Genomic DNA, 21,018 nt, shown 5'->3' with positions numbered 1-21,018 from the left:
TCCTGGGCTTGGCTCTGAGGGTGAGAATTTGGGCTAGAGAAGACGTTGCAGAGATTCTTCCGACTCTGCCATGAAGGAGGCAGACCTTCTTCAGCATCGTTGGTGCTTTATGATTCATGGTTATGAATCATAAAGTGCATTTTTGCTTCTGTGGTTTCATTCATTTGTTCATTCATTCATTCATTCATTCAGGTTCAGAGGAAGCAGGAGACGGCGTCATGGCAGGGAAGCCCAAGCTTCACTACCTCAATGCACGAGGCAGAATGGAGTCCATCCGGTGGCTCCTGGCTGCAGCTGGAGTAGAGGTGGGTTCTGAGTTCTGTCATCTTAAGTTGGATCTAAAATTACTATCAAAGTCCTTTCTCACAGAAGCTAGGAGACTGTCCTTACTAAATGATCTGTCAAGAGTTTTGCATTAAAAATAAAATTCAGTTATTAAGAGATGAACAGATTGGACCTAATACATTATTAACATTTCTTGTCATTGGGGGCCGGCCCCGTGGCTCAGCGGTTAAGTGCGCGTGCTCCGCTACTGGTGGCCCTGGTTCCGATCCCAGGAGCACACCAACGCACCGCTTTTCCGGCCATGCTGAGGCCGCAACTAGAAGGATGTGCAACTACGACATACAACTATCTACTGTGGCTTTGGGGAGAAAAAGGAGGAGGATTGGCAATAGATGTTAGCCCAGGGCTGGTCCTCCTCAGCAAAAAAAAAGAGGAGGATTGGCATGGATGTTAGCTCAGGGGTGATCGTCCTCACACACACAAAAAAAGATTTTGCCATCAAAGATCATAAATAATATAAGTAAGAAAGTTATCACACTGTGTGGGCCTTATTTGGATTTAACTGTAAAATATCATTTATGACATTTACGCAACAATTGGAACGTGAACATGATTGCAGATTAGACAATATTAAAGAATTATTGCTAATTTTCCATGTGTAATAATGTACTGTGGTTATTTTTAAATAATTCTTATGTTTTATAGAAACACATTGAAGTATTTAAAGATGTAATATATGATATTTCTGATTTGTTTCAAATTACTACAACAGAGGGAGAGTGGTGGGCATATAGATGACAGGAGACTGGCTTGAGTTGATAACTATCGAAGCTGGGTGAAGGATGCAAGGAGAATCTTGGTACTTTTATATTTATTTTTGTACGTGCTAGAAATTTCCATAACAAAACGACAAAAATATACCATATTAGAATATAGGTAAAGTTAAGACGTAACCACAAATGTGGGGAGGAACAGATTGTAACAAACTGCCTGTGAAGATGTAATACATTCACTCAGCAGTGATTTTGTTGAGAACCTTTAAGAGCCAGGTTCTCTGCTATGTCCTGGGGACACACGGATGAATAAGACAGACACAGGCCCTGTCCTCAGGCAGCTTACATTCTAGTGAGGTTCCACACAAATAAGGAGGTGATTAGAAGCAGGGAGGGAGCATCTAGGAGGACACCCAAGCAGTTATAGTGTCAAAGTGCCGTATTCCTACCTGGTAGGTTTCCCTGGGACTCTGTTGCGTGCTGCCCTCTAGAGGTGTCACTGAGAAAAACGCTTCTCAGTCCAGATCAGCGGGACCAGCAACTCTGGGAGGGTTTTCCTGAGGGGGGGGGGGGGAGTATGGACAGACTCAGGACATCTTGTCCCTCAGGTGGGAGCAGAAAAGGAGGGTTCCAGGTGAAGTGGCGTCCTGTGAGGGGAACTTCTAGTGGGCTCCCTTCAGCCCCATAACACCATGGTTACTGAAGCTTTGAGATTACACTTTCTCCATTGCTCCATGGGTGCATGGGACTTTAGCCTGGTCCTCTCTCAATTTCATGAAGAAACAAGTACACAAATCATCCAAATAGTGCCATTCCAGGTCGTTTCCCTCTATGAACCAATAACTTGTTTTCACTGTGTCCAGCATCAGGTTTGGGGGATGTGTTCAGAGCCTGTGGGCAGGATGAGCTCAGCACAGGAGGGGGAAGCAGAGGGAGATGCTGAGAGCATCCAGGCTTCCTCTTCTCCATCCCAGCTTGACTGAAGAGGGTGGAGGGGCAAGGACATACTAGAGGCTCTTGGTCCAGGCTTCTGGGTTCTCTGTGTCCAAAGGCTGACCATCACCATCCCATCCGTCTCCACTAGCCTCACAAACACCATCTCACTAGCCAACCCCACCCCACCTCAGCCACCTTGCTGTGAAGACCACCACCATCCCTTATGTTTGTCTTGAAGTGGGTGCTTTATGAATTACTGCACCCACACCTCACTGTCTGTGTAGTCTGACCCTGTGGAGTCATGTAGACCCACAATAAACTGTTCCACTGGATAAGTTAGAAGCCCCCAAATTCCCACACTTTTCACCATCGAGAACCCCTTTAAACTATCATAGCCACTGCAAACACCACTACTAGTTATTACGTGGTTTATGTGGGCCAGGTCCTGTAACATGCATTTTAAAGCACAACATATTCTGCTTAAGAAAATGTTCTACCTCCATTTTATAGGTGAGGAAACTAAGGCCTGGAGATGTGAAGTGACTGTGCCCAGATCACCCAGCTGTTATGAGGCAGAGTCAAGATTTGAACCAAATTGTATCAACACTGAAATCCATTTTCCTAATATCTGTCTCTTTTGACTTTTGGTTTGATAGATTCTGCTGATTAAGTAAACTGCATGATTATATAATTAGTGATTTTCATGTTTGTGTTCTAATCCCTCAACCACTCAGAGCTTCTGCTCAGTTTGAGACAGGCTTGCTGTTGGCTGCCATTCCAACCACAGAGACTTGCCTCAGGAGAAGGGGTAATATACACCAAAGTTTGAATCCTAATGTAGGTCAACACAGAGTATATGTTCACCATTGTTAAATTGCTTTAAGTTAAAAAAAAAAAACAATGCTATGATGAAACAACCAACTTTAAAACCCTGACAGCTTATGTTTATTGAGCACTTAGTGTGTACATGGAACTGTGTAAGACCTTTGCATACCTTACTGATTTAAGCTTCACACCAACCTATAACGCAGGTACCAAAACAGTACCCACTTTATAGATAAGGACACTGAGACAGGGAGAGATTCAGTGATGTGCCCAAGGTCAAGAGGTCACCACATGCAAGAAATGATGTTCAAGCCCAGGGAGTCATATCAGAAACCAAAACTTTTTGATTAGAAAAAAATTTTTTAACTAGTTTGGGAAGTCTTTTTCTTTCCTTAAATTGGGAATTCTAACCTAATGTGTCCACTGTTTTTCAGGAGAGCAAATTCTGAGTTGAAAGAGTAAAGCTGTGCAGCAACCAGGACTCATTTTACCCTGAGTGGGGCCTTGTGGGATGGGGTGGTGTCAATGACAGCAGAGGCCCCTGGTGGCAGCATCTTAGAGGGTCACTGCCCTCTGGCATACCGCATGCCGGGGGACACAGAATGACCTGTCCTGATCTCACGTGGAGAGACAGGCTTTCCTGAGATATTCAAACTCCACAACAGGAAGATCTTCCCGGTCCCTTCCCGCTGTGACATCCCCTCCCCAGTCACCACCTAACCATCCACAGAGCTGGAAAGAGGGTGGAGGTGAATTGAAACTGCAAGAGTGAGCTGTCACTGCTGTAACCCGTGCTCTTTCCTGACGCCTCTCATCTCAATTCCCAGTGACCCTGATCATACTCCTCTGCGTACCCTGCCAAGCTCAGGAATCGCCCTTCTCCTCATCATGCACCAGACAGGGGCCATTCAAGTGTAAAAGTTCTATAATGCTGTGGAATGAAAGAACAAGAACTCATTCACTGTTTCTCCTTTCCAGTTTGAAGAGAAATTTATAGAAACTTCGAAAGACTTGGAAAAGCTGAGAAATGGTAAGACCAAGTATCTAGTTGCCTCTGATGAGAGTATCTAGTAGAAGTCATGTGTTGGGGTTTAACCCCGGGCAATGCCTATGTGTGTGTACCCTGGGAGCTGGGGGCCAGGGAGAGGGAGGGAAGTGGTGCAAATGTCAGGGCTGGGGCTCTTTGAGCAGCTTTGGTAACTCCCTCAGGGCAGGAAGGGCTGGAACTCTCTCAATATTTGCTCCAGGACCATCCCCCAGGCCCTGTGGATCCCTCTCTTTGCTTCTCCTGCTTTTCTGCCCAATGACTGAGCTCTAGCAGCTCAGGACCCCACAGCCCTCCCTGCAAGGACATCGAACACACGCTTTAGAGTGAAAGACGAAAAACAGGCCCCACAGTTGTCTTGAATTCTCTTCTGATGGGTTGACAAGGTGATGTCCCCACAGTATTGTAGACTCAGATAACAAGATGGTGTTGACTTAGTTGGAAGGCCAGGTGAGCATGTGAGGAGGGAGAGAAAGAGCGAGGGCCAGCAGCAGTGGGGTGGGGAACACAGGGCCCCCTGCACACACTCTCCAATGGTGGGATTTGAGGAGTGTACAAAACACCCTCCGTAGAAATCTCTCTTACTACTGGCCTTAATGCCAGGAACCTCACAGACTTATTTTCAGAACTTCCCAAATGAAATGACAAATGACTGGTGGTCCTGTTGCAGTTTCTTCCAACTTCCTAAAATATCCACGAAGAGAAATAGAACACAAAAAATGCAGGGCCCTATATGTATCTGTATGGGAAATAAAAAGATAAATGAAATAACAGGTTAAAAAGCAAAAGACAGATTGAGAAGAAAAAGAAGAACTATAGGAAGCTAAAAACAAATGCTCTTTTTGTAAAGAGTTACTCGGTAATTTTAGTTTCATTTTATATCTCCAATCATTTCAACAAATAGTTTTTCATCCTCAAAGAACGTGATCCATAAAAGATTTCATGGTACTTTTTCTTCTCTTCTTTCAAAGATGGGTGTCTGATGTTCCAGCAAGTGCCAATGGTCAAAATTGATCGGATGAAACTGGTGCAGAGCAGAGCCATTCTCAACTCCATTGCCGCCAAATACAACCTCTATGGGAAAGACATAAAGGAAAGAGCCCTGTACGGTATTTTTCCTGCTCTTTCATCAAGAATTAATAGCAACAATTTAGGTCCTTCCCTGAGGGAGCAGGACTGTGACACGAGGATCATGACCACCAGCAGTGTGACCTTGGTGGTATAGACTGAGGTCCAGTACAGCAGAGACCTCGGAGGATGAGGGACAGGAAACCTACAGTGGACTCAAGCAAGTGGGATTAGAAGAGGATGTGTCCACGGTTAGGGCACAGTGACAGAGGTTTCCAAACCCTGATAAACTAAGAAGCCAGGAGGATGGTGGAGTCATGACTCCAGGTGATCAGGCCTGTAGGAGCTGGACACCAGCCCACAGCTAGAGACAAGGGACAAAGTGTCTGAGGGTCTGGAGGATAAGGCTGGGGAAGGGAAGGACCCAAATGAGCTGATTCCAGAATTTACCACAATGATGTTCAAGCAACCTATGTTGTGACCAGTTACATGGACAGGCCATTTAACAAGAGTTAGCAGAGGTTGAGCCTAAGATGCTAGGTTTACATAGAGCATTGTGATACAGGAATGAAGCAGCAGATTTATTCGATACATCCGCATCTGGGAGGTCTGCTCCCTGTTGTGACAGGACCACATTATTAAAATTAAAACCATGTAAGGAACTGTGTCAGTTATTCAAAAGTTAAATGTAGAGTTAACATATAACTCAGCAGTTCCACTACTAGGTATATACCCCAGAGAATCGAAAATATATCCACACTAATACTGGTACACAAATGTTCATGACAATGCTGTTCATAATCTTCAAAAAGTGGAAACAGTACACATGTCCATCAAGTGATGAATGGATGAACAAAAGGTGGTATATCCATACAATGGAATACTATTTTTCCATGAAAAGAAATGAAGTCATGATACAGGCTACAACATGGATGACCCTTGGCACAACATGTTACAAAAAAGAAACCAGACACAAACAGCACATATTGTATGATTCCATGTTATGAGATATCCGGAACATTCATATCCACAGAAACAGATAGTAGTTCAGTGGTTGCCTGGGGCTGGAGGGAAGGAAGAGTATTGAATGCCTGTGAAAGCATACAGCAGTTCATTTGGGAGGGATGAAAATATTCAGAGTGTGGTGCAGGTATGGAATTCTGTGACTTTACTAAAAGTCACAAAATTGTACACTTGAAAAGGGTGACATTATGGTAGCGGAATTAGACGTCAATAAAGCTTTTACTTAAAAAGCCTCTTATAGGGATCCCCATTGGGACCAATAAAAAAAAATCGTCTGGGATACGCACTGGTGGGAAGTGTATAAAGAATTCCACCATTTTGGAGCATATTTTGGTGGGGTCTTGAGAAATGCAAACATGGCCAGTGTTGGGCAACAGTGCATGGAGAGGGCTGTGGAACCACATTCTATGGGAAATCACTGGAAGAACTGCCAACATTGGGCATTAAGTGGGCCTGGGTGGTGTAACAGGATGAGAGGGAAAGGGCCATGACTGAGAGGGCTGTGCCAGGGACTCTCTTTGGAGGTGACTTAGTGACAGGTCTTTAGCAGTGTGAATTACACTGAGTTTGTCGCAGAACAAAACCCAGCAGAGATGGAAACCCAAGAGAGTCTCAGTGGTTACTTGCAGTGATTCCTCCAATGCCTCTCACACCTGTGACTTGATGACCACCGATGATCTCGGTCCTTATATCTGGTCATGTGTGTAACAAAAATTTTAGACATATATCTACCTTGACAGCTTGGTCTAGAATGAAATATGAAAACTAAGTAAAAATGATAGGTGAATGACTGGCCTATAAAAATTCACCCGGTGGTGGTGAATTCCTTTGCCACCTCCTGGTTCCCAATTCTTTTACATTTTTAAACTATAAAATGTAAGGCAGGAGACATTTGACACTTTGGTCATATTTGTCTTTCAGGATTGATATGCACATAGAAGGTGTGGCAGATTTGAATGAAATGATCATGCTTTTGCCCGGATGCCCACGTGATCAAAAAGACGCCAAGATTACCCAGATCAAAGAGAAAACAACAAATCGTTATTTCCCTGCGTTTGAGAAAGTAAGTGGGCTGTTCAGCACCCTGGGGGCACTGAGATTAGAGGAGAAAAAGAAAGAGTGCCTGAGCGTTCCCTGGGCATTGACCTTCACTTCCAGTGAGGCTTGCTGAATCCTAGTTATTGGTGTACCTGACTCTCAAGGCATTTTATAAAAATCCACTGTCAGGAAGAATTGTACTAGTTTTACCCAAGTTATAATTTTTAACAAAATTTCAGTTGACTGGGACCCAATATGGAATTCTCTATTCAATGGAATTTCATGGACATAGAGCTTGAGCTGTGGAAGGCTTTGAGGGCCAGACTAGAGATTGGAGTAGATCCTGCAGATCACCATACAGGGGCTTTTGCTCCAAGAGGAACACGATGAAAGCAATACATCAGAAAATATTCTGGTACCATGTGTAGGGAGACATGAGACCAGCTGCCCATGGGGAGAATGTGGTAGTGTTTCAGGGAACGAGTGAGATGTATCTAAACAGAGGTGGGGCAGTGGGATGGAGAGGAAGCGATAGATGAAGAGATGTTAAGGGGAAATAATCTAGAAATTTGGGGGACATGGCTCTTAGAATTTTACAGAAGTCATACAAAACTAAGGAAATAAGTTCCATCATTATACATAGTACCTATCTGAGTTAATGTTTCTCTTTGAAGGCAAAGGAGAACATTTCAAGATCCAAACTACCTGAAAGCATGCTGAATAAAAATCACGCACCAAAAAATGAATTTAAGATATACAGTAGGCTTACATATAAATAAAAGGATTAACACCAACCCCTTCATCTCTATAAAGCATTAAATCATTCTTGTATTCATTCAACAAATATCCATTCATTGCTAGTCTGTCAAGTACTCTTCAAGGACCAAAGAATTGAATTCTAATCAGAACATCCACTCTCCTGGCCCTTGTGGTGCTGACAGTTTAGGCAGATTCACATGATGACAAGCTCCTCAGTCACTGCAGTTTGAGGACATCTATACTATGAAATCAAAGAGCCCTGTGACAACATAAATGAACGATGTATATCACAAAATGGCATTTGATGCTTCATTATATTCTTTATTTTTTATCCAATTTCTACATGCACACATAGTCTGCAACGGTATTTGCCACAATGTTATGATCTTTAGTTGGTGGCACCATGTGTGTCATTTGTGTTTTTACTTTGTGATTTCCATATTGCTGCAATATTTTTAAGAAACACCACATTTTATCCAATATTTTATTATGAAAAATTCAAACATACATAAAAGTTGAATGACATGTACAATGAACTCATATATACCCATCACCTAGATTCAAAAACTAACATTTTATTACGTTTGCTTAATTATATATGGCCCCATCTCTCTCCTCTAGTCAAGCATGATATTTGATGACGCATTTTAAAGTACACTGCACACATCAGTGTAGTCCCCCCCAGACACTTCAGCATGCAAATTAGAACATACTCCACCAATTTTATTGACGGACACAACTGCAGTGGAAGTCAGAGCCAATGTTGTAAGGAAGATGGCGAGTTCAAGTTGACCTGAGTTTATTTCAGGTCCCAGAGAGATAGACCAGAAATTAAGAGCAGAAAAAGGAGAAAGGTAGACTGTGAAATAGTCTGCACAGGATTAAAGAAGGCTGTCATGAAGATGGAGTCTTTGCCTAAAGAAGAGAGGAGAAAGTAAAGTGTGGAGACAGAGAGAGAGAGGGTGAGACAGATGAAAAGCAATGTCCTGAAGACTCAGGGCTGCATACTTTAGGGTTAGGGGCCCAACAGAAAAGGACATGGTAGCCTGGGTGTCAACTGAGGACGGAGGAAGAACAGCAGAGTCCACTCTTCCCTCCGTCTCACTGAGTCAGGGCCGGTGGAGAAGGTCTGAAGCTCCACATCTGCCCGGGAGGCAGCAGAGGGGGACATTCAGACTGGAGAGACCCGGGAGGAGCAGGGGGCCCAGCCTGACTGTGCCTGTGTTCATGACGTGATTCCTCAAATTCACTAGGTGTTAAGAGCCATGGTCAAGACTACCTGGTTGGCAACACGCTGAGCAGATGTGACATTCAGCTGGTTGAACTTCTCCACTATGTTAAGAGCTTGACCCCAGCCTTCTGGCCAACTTCCCTCTGCTGAAGGTGATCTCTTTCACAGCCCTCAGGACGGAAGGCCCTCATTTCCCATCTTGGAATCTACTATTTGGACTCCTGGGTCTCCATTATTGTCCAGGCCTTTGCTGCCCTCAGGTCTCCAAAATTGGCTGCTGGGCCCTGGTCTGATGCATGAAAAGAATCTTGTTATGTCGAGGAGATCTGAGTGAATGTTGCCCCAAGAAGAAGAATTTTTCTTTTACGAGGAGAGGGACCCAGGGTCAGCCTCTCTCTCCCAGGCCCCTGCTCCATGATGGTTTCTGTCCTCTTTTCTCTGCGATTCCCTTGACCCAGGTGTGTCCTTCTCTTTCCACACCTGAGTCTGTGAGCAGGTCTCCTCCCCTTGGCTCCTGCTCCTACTTTCAGACATGTGTTTCTCTCTGCACAGTCTCCCCTCTATCCCTGTCTCTCTCTCTCGATGGGTAAATTGGTTTTGACTGGCCTCATGCTTTCCCTTGTATATTTTCTGTCTTCACTTCCAGCCCACGTTTCCTATATCTTTTCTTTTCCTGATTGGAGACTGTATCTGTGTTGATATCTGACAGACACATCCTCTTCCTCGCATTGCACAAGAGCTATGAATCCATGGGATGAGTGTGTAGGGAAGAAGAGAGGGAAGAAAGTGCTATTGAGCTGGATTCTCTTCCTCTTATCCTCATGACTCACTGGGTGTCTGTTCCCCAGCCTCACACTGGTGCTGATGGAGGAGACCTAGTGGGTCCTCATCTAGGAGGGTCTCAGATTCCCTGGCTTGTGCTAATGACGGGGTTGGTCTTTGGCTCCACTCTGAGGCTGTGCTCTTGTGCATTCCAGGCCCTGAAAACCAGGATCAGCAACGTCCCTACCATGAAGAAGTTTCTGCAGCCTGGCAGCCAGAGGAAGCCTCCACTGGATGAGAAAGCTATAGAAGAAGCAAGGAAGGTTTGGAAGTTTTAATAAAGCAGGCATGGCCCCCAGCACATGCAGGACCAATCTTCTGAAATTTTCCAGCAATGAAGTAGTTGGCCTAAATGTAGATCCTGGCTATTGTGAGACTAATAAATTATTCCAAAGTTTAAATGCTAATTTAATTAAAAATCAACTACGTAGGTTTAGTTGCAAAGCAATCTATTTGTTCTGATCAAATATGAAATTACGATTTCCTCCTAGGAGGTCTATGGGACTCAACAATAGATAAAAGGAGAGAAATTTCACGAGCTGTGATCTATTCAAAATTTTGCCATATAACAGCTATCATATAACTCATCAAAAACAGCTAAGCAGAAGTTTTCATCTGACATTCTCAGTTACACAAAAATAGTCTTTTCCTTTCGTATTTTGCTGTCTTTCTGACCCACAATCTAAAACCTTTTTCTCCTTTTTTTTTTTAGAAAACCATTTTCTTCAGGTAATCAACCTGTTTTCCTGTGGTTTTATGAAACTAATATTTATTTACATCTAACATGTAATATTCAGTGTTCCAGGAGCTGGTAAATAATGACAAACAAGCCAGATATAGTCTCTGTCCTCATGGAGTTCACTCTAGTGAGAAAAGAAAAAAATAGGTAATTCTAATCCTAAAGCATGGATACCAAGTACGAAGCATTGCTGAAACAAATGACCACAAATTCAGTGGCTTAAAACAGTAGAAATTGATTTTCTATCAGGTCTAGAGGATCTTAGAGCAAAATCAAGGTGTGAGCAGGGCCGTGCTCTCTCTGAAGGATGCAGGGAAGGATCCGTCCTTGCCTCTTCCTGGTTTCTGGTGGCTGCTGGCAATCCTTGGCATTTCTTGGCTTGTAGATGCATAACTCCAATCTCTGCCTCCATTGTCACAGGGCATACTTCTGTGCGTGTCTCTACCCAAAGTTACTTCTTCTTATAAAGATACCAGGAATTGCATTGGGCCCACCCTGATATGGTAGGACCTCATCTTAACCTGACTACATCTGCAAAGAGTCTATTTCCAGATAAAGTCACATTCATAGGTGCCCAGAATTAGGACTTCAACATATCCTCTTTTTAGGAGACACAATTTAGTCTACAGCACCATGCTATAGGATGAGAGACTGCTGGGCATAAAGCTAAGCAGGGTACCTTTGCTGGAATCTGTGGGCCAGTCACCGTTTCTCAAGGAGGGGAGACGTGTCTGCCGTGAGATCTGAAGGAGAGACAACTTGCAGTTAGGGAAGGGGGTGGAACTTTGGTTGGGCAGCAGGGATGGAATCCAGGCAGGCGGTCAGCAGGGTCAATGGTCTAGAGAGAGAGACTGAGCATGGTGTATTTGAGGAAAGAGGAGTCACTGGGTATGAGTGGAGCGTTAACGCGTAAGGTGAGAGGAGCGCTGAGGAGGTGAGATCAGGGAACAAGGTCCAGCATCCTCAGGACTCTGAAGCCCATGGCAAGGAGTTTGGATTTTGTCCTAAGACAAATAGGGAGCCACTGAAGTGCAGCCACACACCCTACACTACCAGCCTGATGCACTCAGAGAATAAAATCACATCTTTTAAATATTTAAGTTACTCAAACATTCATCTCAGAGGAGTAAGAGCTTTCTCCCCCTAGGGATCTCTTTCCCATGTTAAATCCAACAACCAGGGGCTTACTCCACCAAGGAGTCAAGTAGCCCTGAGACCGATAGAAAATCCCCAGTCCTCTGCTGCTACACCTGGGCTTCGCTGCCCTTTCTGCCACCTGGAGTCCTGTTGTCCCATCGACTCGCTGAGCTGGGGAGGGTCGGTCGAAACACTGGTCACCGTTAGTCCACTTCAGCACCAGCGTCTTCATGCTCTACAGCCGCAGAGGGAAGGAAGAGGAGGTCTCCCTCACTGTTGTCACCCAGGCCTGTGATCTCAGACTACAGATTGAGATATACAGTCATTTCCCCCTGGCACGTCACTGTGCGGGAGAGGCTGGGATAGAGCGATTTCTAGCTTCAGCCACATATCGAGCCCATAACTTGGGCTCCCCCAGGAAATTCAGAATCTATGAGGCTGAGCGCAGGGTCCTGGTCCTTACTATCCATTTTCATAGAGTCAACTTCCCACGTTGGCTGCGGTGAGGCAGACAGAGACAACGGACACATGACTTGTGTCTTTTATGTCTACTCAGTGTTAGGTCAACTCAGCCCAACCAAAATGTGCCAAGCTGTCCTCTCAGGAGGCTTCCAGTTCCCTGTACACATTTGGCTGCTCTTTCTCCAGCTCTAGACTCCTCAAGGGATTTATGAGGAGAGATCTTTTTTACACATCCCTCCAAACGTACACTCTCATACCCTGGCTCTGGAACAGAAGTTCTTAACCTCATCACACTCAGCCTTCCCCAGTTTATAATATATATTTATAATCCCTTTTTATTATTGTGAAGTGAACTTCGTAACATTTACCTCATTGTGGCTGGTGCTGTGAACACAAGGAGAATAAGATATCACCTTATATCACAAAGGGTGGCTGAGGAGAGTTTAACGAAATGGCTATTTACAAAGCTGGAGATTGAGTTAAGACACCTCAAAACGTGGTGAAAGACTGTGGGGCTAGACACAACGGGAGGCCTCTCCCTCCCCTACTCTCAAAGGGACAAGGGCAGAAAGCAGTAGAGGGACCTGAGAGTGCTCTGAGAGTCATAGGTGCAGGAGAGGGCCACCCCTACAGGAGTTGACGGCCTCTGTAGAGGAAGGTCCCCACTGCCAACCCAAACAGCCCAGAACACAGGGACAGTATATAGAAATCACAAATGATGGAAATTATCACATTGATTCATGACCTGTTTGCAGTATGGCTTTATCCATTTTTATGCTGTACATCATTTAGTTAGAAAATAAATGGAAATATGTTTTAATTTTTGATATATATGCTTATTTATATATAAATTCATATTTACCATACTAGATGTTAAATATTTTGAAAATTGTTCCTGGGTAATCGGTGACATAAAGACATAAATATTTTGTTGTAAAGTAATTTACATTTGGTATTTAATCCTTACATCATCCACCATTTTCACTGAGAGATTTTATATATTTATATAAAATTAAAATGTTTAAATATTAATTTCTCTGTACTGGGGGAATTGGGTCAAGATTTGAAGTATTACATGTCAGTTACTCAAAATCTTATTGAAGAGCAAAGATGTATTAGAAACATTCTGCCAACCAGAGCTGCTTGTGCAAAGCAGCCATGAGTCAGCACAACTTCAATAGGTGTTGACTTTGATTCATCTTGCCTCCAATATTTACCACCTCATGCAACTTCTGAGAGCCAGGACTCTAGGAGCAACTCAGCTCGGTGGTTCTGGGTCAGATCTCGCGGATGGTTGCAGTCAAGCCGTCAGCAGGGGCTGCAGTCATCTGAAAGCTTGACTGGGGATGGGGTCCACCTCCAGGATGGCTCACTCACATCAGTGTTGGCAGAGGGCTCATTCCTTGCCACATCTGCTTCTTCACAGTGTCCTCGTGACAGAAGAGCTAACCTATTCTCAGACCAACATCTCAGAGTAAGTTGGGCCTCCTGTTCAGGTCAGAGCAATCTGTTTTCTGGAACAGGAAAATTACTTTTTCTTGTAAATCTTAAATCTGTGTTGGAATAAATCACCAAAAGACCAACTAAAAAGTGCTGACTGAAAGGCTGAGGTGGAAAGTTCTCCACACTTTCCCTTAACATCTTCCAGTTTATTCCACTTCTTTCTTACTCTCTCATCTCTTTACCTCCACCCGTCAGTCCCTCTTTTCAGTCTTCTTTCCCACTGTCTATTTCTGTGACATGTTGAAGTGATGCATCCACAAACCAAGGAACGCCATGCCTTGCCTGCAGCCGGCAGAGGCCAGCAGAGAGGCGTGGAACGGATGTTCCCTCAAAGCCTCCAGAAGGACCCTTCTCGACACCTTGATTTCAGACCTCTGGCCTCCAGAACTGTGAGAGAATACATTTCTGTTGTTTAAGCCACCCAGTGCGTGGTCATTTGTTATTGTGGCCACAGGAAGCTCAGACAAGCACTTTGCAACAAACAGGAATGAAGAGACTCAACAACATAGATGAATCTCAAGATAATTATGCTGAGTGGAAGAAAGCAGACAAAAAAGAGCATTTATTGGATGTCTTATTTATATAAAATTCTAGAAAATGCAAACTAATTTATAGTGACAAGAAGCAGGTAAGTGGTACAGAGAGGGGCAGGGGGACGGGGCTCCGACAGGGCTGGAGGACACGCCATGTTCACTGTACTGATTGTGGTGGTCCTTCACAGGTGTACACATATGTCAAAATGCATCCAACTGTACACTTAAATTACGTGCACTTTATTACATGCCAATTATACCCCAAATATAGTAATAAAACTCACAGAAGAAATATACTCCACAAATTCATCGTGTAGATAGTGTTCCACACAGTTCCTCTGCCCGCCATGCTGCCTGCCTGCTTCTCTCTCCTCTGCCGTGTTTCCTTCTAATTACAGACTCAGCTCTCTCCTGTCCTAACCCCCTCAGTCACCTTCATGTCCACCCCTCAGAAAAACCCACCAAACCCTCCAAAGCAAATCAAAATAGCCTTTCTTGATCCCCGGCTGCTCTTTTCTTTTGCTATTTCCCTCCCTCTCTCCTGTCACTTCCAGAACTCAGAAGTCTGCACTCCAGCTCTCCGTCCTCTCCGAAGTTGGGAACTTTTGTTTCTTAACCAATTAACAATTTGCCATATTTGTCCTATTTGTTCAAAGGTCTTTTCTCAGCTCTGTCCCCTTTAACCTCTTTACTGCAAATCCAACCCAATCTCCTTTTCCGTCAGCAACTTTCTGCCAGAGCCCCCCACCCTCCACCGAACTCTGGTGCTCATGCTGTCCTGTGGCTCCCTTTTCTTAGTTTGGTGATTTTCGTGCTTTTCTTGCCAGCACGAAAGGGGTCACACTCATCCCATCCAATCCTGCTTCATTCCAAAAGGTGAGAATTTTCACAAATAAATAACAAACCATGACTGACAGCCCTCCCTCCTGCAGAGCTCAGGCTTGTGCCCAAGGTTCTGAAAGGTTCTGGAGTCTGACGTTGGGCAGCGAATGCAGTATTTGGCGGGGCAATGTGGAGGAGCCTCAAGAGTGGCATGGCCACTATGCCACTTCTCTGTGCTCCCTTCCTTCTTACATTGAAATGTTCTCCACACCACCACCCCCCACCCGTCCAGCAGTGTCTTCTCCATCGTGACGCCTTCACCCTGAACTCAACAAACACTAGCATTCCAATAAGGGGTCCTTCTCGAAATGATGCTTTTTTCTGTTCTGTATCCCATGTCCTCAGGTTATAGTTTCCTCACCCTAACACCGGGGAAGATGTGGAAGAGGGTGGTAGCAGTCAGTAGTCATGGAGAAACATCTCCTACCCAGCAGGATGGTGGCTATTAGGTGTTGTAGGTGAAGGCTGGGCACCACACATCTGAGTGTGGATGCACTGAAGCTGATTAAATTCTGTTATTACACCATCCTGACCCTGTTCTTCTACCTCAAGACCTATCCATATTTTTCTGAGATTGTCCTAAATACTGGTTGTGCCAGTACTGTTGTGAGAAAATGAGGAAGGAAGAATCAAGCTTCCAAACTTGGCAGCCATCTTTACCTCAATACATTGAGTCTTCCTCTCTATTTTAGAAGAATAACTGGGGTCCACAGAGGTTGGGATTTGTCTAGGATCACACGGCTGCTCAATGGGAGAATCAGCCTAGAGGCCGGATCTCCTCAATCGCAGGCCAAAGCCTTTCCCCTTTCTTCACTGACTCAGGAAATATTTCTTGAGTCCTAGTATATGAAGCGTTACCCTGGGTGTGGAGATACATTGCTGAACAAGATGAACAAAGGCCTTTGACCTCAAGGAATTGACATTTCAGTGGGAGGAGAAAGACCACAAACAGAAAAATAAATAAATGTCACAATCATAGCCTGTGATAAGGATGTGAAGAAAATTAAACAGGGACTGTAACAGAGTGGATGGGGGAGGTGAGGGGAGAGCTCTACTTCATTTTTTAATTTTTCTCCTTCTTTATTGAGATATAATTGACAAATTAAATCATAAGATATTTTTAGTGTACAACGTGATGTTTGATATACGTATATATTGTGAAAGTATTGCCCCCATCGAGTTAATTAACACATCCGTCACCCCACATATTTACTTTTTTTTCTTTTTTTGGTGAGAACATTTAAGTTCTACTCTCTTAGCAAGTTTCAATTACACAAGACAGTGTTATCAACTAGAGGCACCATGTTATACATCAGATCCTCAGACCCCATTTATCTTATAGCTGAAAGTTTCTGCCCTTTTCCAAGGAGAGCTCTACTTTAGATGGTGAGGAAAGGCCACTCTGGGGAGGTGACATGTAAGATGAGGCACAAAAAGCAAGAAGAAACCAGGCACACAAGGAGATGGGCAAGAGGAGTCCAGACAGAGGAACCAGCATTTTCAAAGCCTTGAAGTGGTAAAGTGCTCAGTGTCTTCGTGGACCCCAAGTGAAAGGAGGCCTGGCTGGAGAGTGGGGATGGCGGTGTTGCCTGAGAAGAGGCTACAGATGGCAGATGACACATTCCTTCATGTCCTGTGAAGCATTTGGATTTTATTCTAGATGAAATGGGAAACCAACATCTGGCTTTCTTCCATAGGATTTTGCCCGATGATATAGTATTTGGGAGGTATAGTTTCACACTGTAGCTATTTGAAAGCATAACTTGAACCAAAGAAGAAAAACACATCTGCTTCTGCAACAAAAAAAGATGAAGAAAAAACGGAAAACCAGTCACAGTGTGTGGATTTACCAAACTAAATTAAATTACTTTCTAGAGTTTTGTGGATAAGCGTGTTGGTGTAATTTATAAAATTTGTAAAACAAATGAATTACAATGTACTGACATAAACAGGACAGGATCCAACACATAACTTTACCTGAGACCAGTATTTGCCAGGTGTGACTCACTGAGAAGTAAGTGTGGATCCAAATCTGTTAACAAAAGTATTTAAATATATCAGGGAGCTTCCTACCTAAACTCACCAAATTATTTTGAAACCAAAAGCAGACCTGTAATGGTGGGAATAATTGCCTCTAATATTGTCTTTTATAAATTAATATTTTTATGCTAAGCCTTCTTGAAACAAAGCTTCCAGTACAAGAAGGTACTTATGCATTCACACATCTGCTCCATGTGCACACACATACGTGAAGAGACATGGACTAAACCCTGAGGGCTGAATTGCACTTAATTGAGAAGTTCCACGTTTTAAGATTGACAATTTTAAAACATTGGAGTAAGTTATAAATATGACTGAGATTTCTTAAAGAAAGAGTGGATTTTGCTTAAAGTTTTTTTCTAATATAGTTTAAATAAACTTGTTTGCTTACCTAGCTATCATCTGATTATTTTACAAAGACTCATTTTCCACTGTTAGTAACAATTTGGTTCCCAGTACCAAGCGATCCTCCTGTGAGGAAACTGAAGTACAGACCTTCCAAACCAGACAGACGTGTGTCAGGACGGCATCTTCATGAGAGCAAAGTGAACCTCATTTTATGTCATAAGCAGGACATAAAGATTTTCCATAAACCAGGAAATATGTGTGCAATACCCAAGGACGCATCAAAATGCACTATGTGTTAGGTTACTAGATTGACTTGAATAGAGGGGAAAATCCATATTCTTTCTCTTAAATTACCTGAGAACCCACAATACTAAAACGCAGATTGAGTAGACAAAGCAGAATGGAGGCATGATGCTGAGATGATTGGAGATAAAATTCCAGAATATTGGGCTGACGATTAAAAAAAAAAGGTATGCAGTTACGGGTCTATTTCATTCCTTTTACTCTTACATACTTTAGACGATGGATTATTTCCTTTGATTTTTTTTACTTCAGAGGTGAGGCAAGCTCAAGAGCTGTGAAATTACCTACTCAGCTGGTTTGCTGCCTGCTGAAGTTCTCCTGGCCAGAATGAAATCGATGTACAATAATTGCTTCTAATCCCTCCTTTTCTGTCAGTAGGAGGGGAAAACTGTCATCAATGTTCTTAGACTCTATTGAGCTGTCTTGCTGTGATTTCCCTTGACTCAAGTAACAGATAAATTTGCAAGCAGTTACAAAAGGAAAGGGAAGTGGAAAAAGCTGGTAGAAGAAGATGTTCTGTTAAGAGTTGTTACTCGGAGTTCTGTTTCTGTCATTTGTCTGAGGAAGTCGGTACTTTCTCTTTAACAGACAAGTATATTTCTGAATAAATTAGCAACCTGTTTCCCATGCTTGAAATTTTCATTTTGAGTTTATTTGAATTCTTTACAGGTGTTTTTGGTTAATTGCTTAATGAAGTCAAGTTTAAGATAAATTAGAGTACTTTAATTTTCATTTGTACTTTTATATAATCATATGTTCTTCAAATAGTAATGGAATGATGATGTCTTTTCAGAGGTGACCCACCTATAATCTAGCTTCATTCTCTTTTAGGAGATAAACACACCAATAGAATACAACGTCGACACATTTTGACTTGGAATATTAACCCAGGCAACTGATTTAGACAATTGCATTCAGGATGCACTTTTGCTTTTATGAAATATTAAAACATTGCCAGTCTTGGGATTCAGAATAAATCCTATCCAGGCCATCTTTCTGCGATTCTAAAACTTTGACATCTGTCTCTCAGAGCCTTAGAAATTATTGGGAAGTACAGACTTTTGAATACAAACAAGATAATGTTCCCTCTATTCCCTGTAATGTAAATGCATCTGTTGTACCATTTATTTTCTTTTGATAATTAATATTATTCTATTCATTAAAATTGACTCTAAGCAATGTACACTCTAAAAGGGGAACATTATGTTATCTGTACCGATTGGGATGAATCAGTACACAAATTCCAGTGTGCAAGACTTTCTTTATATTTCTATGACAGAGCTTAATTTCTATTTTGAGCCCCAGTCCACGAGGGGCACAAACTAAATCTCAGACAGTTCTAGTCTCCTCCCCAACACATACCCCATATTTTCTTTATGGTTGTATCTAAGTCCCATAGGCTTACAGAGTCCCTGGGCACCAGCGAGAGGGCCATCCTGTCCTTACCAGGCATCTGTCCACACAGGAGACTGCCGAGACACCCTCAATCCCCTCTAGTCTCGCGGCGATCGGGTTACAGATCACTGCCCCCTTCGTTAACACCACAAGGTCTTCTGAATTTGGAAATGTGCTTGGAAAAGGCTGGTTCTTCTCTTGCCTTGCTGGGATGTGGAGAATCTGAGGCTCTCTCAAACCCACCAGTTAGTTATACACAGCACTCAGACATTTCTACTCAATGCTTTTGAGTCATTCTGGGTTTGCCTACAAGCAAGGCGAAAGTTTCCTAGGTTCCCAGGTATCCTAAACCATATTGGGATTCTGGCATTTCTCAACCTGCCTCCTCCAGCCTTTGGGCTGATGTGATAAAAAAATAAAAAAGGGGTTTCCTGTCATGGATACTTCAGTGTCTAACTTCTCTTCCTTCCCACTCCTACTCGCTGCCTCTACCTCAGTTCTAGAGAGTAACTGGGCTCTTCCCCAATTCTTCTAAATCACTCGTTTGTGGCACATGTTGGATTAAAGATGGTGGCCTTTCTCTTTGGTCTTTCTTCCAAAGAGAGATGGGGTCTAATTCCCCTCCCCTTGGATCTGGGCTGACCTCAGTGACTCACTTGAGACCTATAGAATATGGTTACAATAATACTGTGTGATTTTTGAGGCTAGATCAGAAGTCTTGAAGCTTCTGCTTTGGTCTCAGAACACTTATTCTCCAGATGCTTTCTCTCAAAGCCCAGCCACCATGATGTGAGAAGCCCAAGCAACACGGAGAGGACATGGGTGGGTACCTTAGTCAAGAGCCCTGCTGAGCTCTTACCAACAGTTGCATCAACTGCCAGTGGCGTGCGGGAACCATCTTGGACTCTCAGCCCAGTCAAGCTTTTAGTTGAGACAACATCTGATTGAGACAGAATGAAAGACCCCTAAAAAGAAGCACTCCGTTGAGCCCTTCCCGGTTCCCAAACCGCAAGATTAAAAGATTGTTTTAAGCTGCTAAGTTTTGGGATAATGTGTTATGCAGCAATAGATAATCAGAATATGGCATATACATTACGCTCTTTTAAACTCAAAATCCTGGCTTTTGCAACTCCAAAGTCTCGGCATCCTTGTTTCTCTGCCTTTCACTGAACTCAGAATTAACTGAGAGATGATAAGTAAAGGAAATATGGTGAATAGGATGGAGGTACAGTGTACGGAATCCTTGGTTGTCTCAAAACATTATCCCACCTCACCGGTATGCCATGTTATATGTGAGTGAGGTGTTTTTTGTGCCTCTTACAAAAAGAGATGGGTTTCAATTCTTGAAAGAGAGAAAAGAATAATTAAAAAACAGATTTGAAAAACAATATAATTTTCATACTTTAGGTAGCCTCGGGACTTGGAGATGCTGGGACTATAACAATACAGGAGCAGTAGGTGGGTGGGGAGAGGAATCAGCCCAGATGGTGCACACACTATTGTGTGTCAAACACTATTTAGGGAGCAGGTACTCAGACGTGGAGGGAGACCTTGCAGAAGGGAACACAGCAATTCAATTGATGAATGAGTGGGATCTGTTCCTTTTTCATGTGCAGGCGCTGGCAGACACCATGAAGAACAACCTGTTTTCCAGATCAGAGGAAGAGCTGATGCCTCAGGTTTTTCCCAATTCAACACAATAACATACTGAAATCACATTTCTCAGTACTCTCTTTCAATCTCTTCACTTATCTCCACCAACTGGCTTTGTTTTGATCTCTTTACCGGTTAGTCTATCTGTACCTCACTCTATGTGACAAAATATGGCTGTCCCACTGGGGCCGGCCCAGTCACGTTGTGGTAAAGTTGGC

The 21,018-nt window shown here is 43.3% G+C and overlaps 1 pseudogene; it reads left to right on the top strand.

Moving 5' to 3' along the window:
- The first annotated feature begins 218 nt into the window (after nucleotides 1–218).
- Nucleotides 219–10,131, top strand: LOC101405929 (glutathione S-transferase A1-like; annotated as a pseudogene).
- The last annotated feature ends 10,887 nt before the right edge of the window (nucleotides 10,132–21,018 follow it).

This window comes from Ceratotherium simum, chromosome 13 (assembly GCF_057802395.1).
Source record: "Ceratotherium simum simum isolate JZ-2026a chromosome 13, ASM5780239v1, whole genome shotgun sequence".
NCBI classification, from domain to species: domain Eukaryota; kingdom Metazoa; phylum Chordata; class Mammalia; order Perissodactyla; family Rhinocerotidae; genus Ceratotherium; species Ceratotherium simum.
Note: the sequence above shows the minus strand (reverse complement) of the source record. Positions and strands in the feature narration are given on the sequence as shown.